The sequence below is a fragment of the Chiloscyllium plagiosum genome, unplaced genomic scaffold (genome assembly GCF_004010195.1).
Source record: "Chiloscyllium plagiosum isolate BGI_BamShark_2017 unplaced genomic scaffold, ASM401019v2 scaf_61727, whole genome shotgun sequence".
Lineage (NCBI taxonomy): Eukaryota > Metazoa > Chordata > Chondrichthyes > Orectolobiformes > Hemiscylliidae > Chiloscyllium > Chiloscyllium plagiosum.
This window is the reverse complement of record NW_025187575.1, coordinates 1-3,031: the sequence shown is the minus strand read 5'-3', so window position 1 is coordinate 3,031 and position 3,031 is coordinate 1. Positions and strand designations below refer to the sequence as shown.

Below are 3,031 nucleotides of genomic sequence, written 5' to 3'. Positions count from 1 at the left end.
ACTTTTGAAATATCTCCATTGTTTTGTGCTATATCTCTGTGCTCATTTCACCAAGGTGAATCACTTCTACCCAACCTGCGACAGATTTCATCTGACAAAACACTCATTAAGAATCCCATGCATAAACATGCACTTCGCATCTCTCGTTATTTGGTTTTCCTGGATCTCTTTCAGACAATAAAAGTTCATGCAACTTGACTTGGAAAAGAAAATGGCGTTCCTTTTAATTATTCCAATTCAATCTACATTTCAATGCAGTTTAGGCAACAGGCTCAAACTATTCTTTGATACTTTATAATAGCGTCGATGCATATAAACACACTATTGGAGTTCCAATTTCAATAAGAAGGCTGTGATCATCCAAAAACAGCCACATTGAAAATCGTCAGCAATAGCGACGAGAGTAGGATTCAAAGCCACGCGTGCAGAGCACAATGGATTAGCAGTCCATCGCCTTAACCTCTCGGCCACCTCGTCAGATGGGCGGCTACCCCTCTGATCTTATGAATAAGTGAATTGTAAATTATGTACACAGATATTTCTCCTTGGTATTGGTGAAATGATAAATAGCACATATGGTTCCAAGAGTATCGTCTGACCTCTAGGCTGTGGGGCAAGCACACTCCGAATGTGACACTCTGCTCACAGTGATCAGAACAAAAATGAAGAAATGACTGCAACAAGATCTGTTGAATTCTGTGAAGATTTGAAGTCAATGGAGTGGAGAGCCGGTGACAGCAGGAGATGTAAGGTTGTGTGTTAGGAATTGTTTTCCAAACTGGAGGAGAGTGCATAGTGCTCAACGTCATTGTTCGGAACACCTTTCTTCCGCTCAGATATTTTTGACACGCCCTTGTGTACAGGACAGACAATTTCAAAATCCTAAATAAGGCTAAACTGACAATTGAATTCAACAATGCAAAAACCTTGATCTGTATCATTTCCTGGGCCGTGCGACAAGATGATCACAGCAACACAGTGAGCGAGTGTCAGAAGGAAAATGAGTGCAGTGCCAGAAATCATGCTGGGAGCAGCAGTTGACACACAGGGAAGTGCATTCCCCCAACAGGGACACTTCCCAAACAGCGGAATGCGGTGGAAGAGTTCAGAAGTGGTTTACACTTTGGAATTTGATGCCAGAGATACAATGGAGATCTGTCATTGAGTCTGTTCAAGATGTCAATTTTAACATTTCTACCGATGAAAAACAAAATAAAAGGCTCATGGGTGAGTGAATGCAAATGTTGAAATTGTACATTTCAACAAACTACCCATCTTTGCAATGAGTAGCTCACCACATTCCTTACAAGGGGTCAGACCCACTGGTGAAGATGATGGCATAATGCCAGTTATGGAATCAGAGAAACTCGCTTCCTTATCGTTATGGTACAACCAGGAATGTGGAGGTAAGCATTAATGTGTTGCTTCAGTGCTGCAGGTGACCAGTGCAAGGTATCTCTGTGCCAATATAGTGGGCTGTGCTCTGCCGAAGTTTTAAGTTTGAGCCTCACATGAAACAGCTTTGATTTGTTGTCGTGTTAAGAGGTACGGATGGAAGGTGATATTGAGCAAAGTCAAGTTTATGGAAAATTACCAGTTTTTGTGGATTGAGAAACGGCCTTTTCTGGATAATGACACCTTGATCAACAAACATACCGCTAATATTTAAAACGTGAAGAGACGTGTGTGGAAAGAGAGCCAAAGGTGATTTTTCAGTAGACTGATGACGTTTCCCATGTGCACTGCGTTAAATTCCGGAAAAATCGATGTTGACCTGGTTCCCATGTTATGCATTTTGTTGTAAACTCGCAATGGTCATTGGAATAATCAAAAAAAAAGACTGATCTCATAGGACCGTCGGAATATTGTTTTCAATTTTAGTCAGAGCATCTTTCAGCTGAAACGGTGTGCTGCAGAGAAGTACAGAGGTTTAAAAATACAAAAAAGACAGGGTCTACTTGGTGGTGGAGATAAGAAAGCGTGAAATACACCTAATATCATGTGAATGTGGTCACATCTTTAAAGTAGGTGTTGCGTCTCCAAGTGACGATTCCATTGCTACTCATTAGGATGCAACTTCTGTCTGCAGTTATTTTAGGACATCGGCTGCATTTAGAATGCTTCACCTTGAATAATACGCTACACCTGTCAAATCCATGAACTTTTTATACTCAATCTTATTCAGCTGTACGTGTTCATGAAATGCCTTTTTGTCTGAGAACAACCATTTTCGAAATTAATCCAGACCCACACGATTTCTTTCTTTCATGGGTAAATTCCCTCCTTGTACGTTTGTTCGTGCGTCTTTTAAAACACTACGAAATCAGAAATCTACATTTTATTTCCAGAAAGTCATTCAGGATTTCAGTAACTTTATTGAGTGGAAGAAACTCTCATCCAATCGTTTCTTAATCATTCACTAATAGTTTTGAAGCTCTAACTAAAGTTGTTGATTCACTTGAAAGAGGGAACTTCCCCGATTCAGTCACTTCAAATCTCACATTATGTGAAAATCTCTTTTGTTTACTTTTAAACTTGAATGTTTCTGGTATAGCTTTTCCACATCTCGTGAATAAACTCCTTCATTCTCTCTATCATGCCGATGAAACAATTTCTAAGCTCGCCGATGTCTTTATGTCTCGGGAAACCCCGTCCCTCGGCTTCCTAATATCTTGATATTCAATAAGCAGCGTCTTTTTTAACCTCTTCACATGTCTTTGGTGGAGAATGAGGACAAGGATTACACACAATGCTCCCACCGAGGGTGACCTAAAGATTTCTCAGTTATGCGATGAACTCTTTGCTTTTTAAATATAATTTCTCTAAATCTCCATGACCCGAGTGAGTCGCAGCTATTTCTAATGTTAACTGAATTTCAAATACATCACATTCGGGCTCTAGTCATTCCAGTGCAGGATGATTCTGGACAGTAAATATCATTACGAAATGCCACCGTGGATCTGAAATCAACACTTTCCATATAGTAGTTGTCGTAGCTTTTGTATCGTATTTCCGTGTTCTTGCCCACTTA

At 40.1% G+C, this 3,031-nt stretch overlaps 1 non-coding gene across 1 annotated transcript; it reads right to left on the bottom strand.

Annotated features, from left to right (window-relative positions):
• Positions 1-395: 395 nt before the first annotated feature.
• On the bottom strand, positions 396-477 carry trnas-gcu. Its single transcript has one exon. It is a non-coding gene; the product is annotated as a tRNA-Ser (tRNA).
• Between the last annotated feature and the right edge of the window lie 2,554 nt (positions 478-3,031).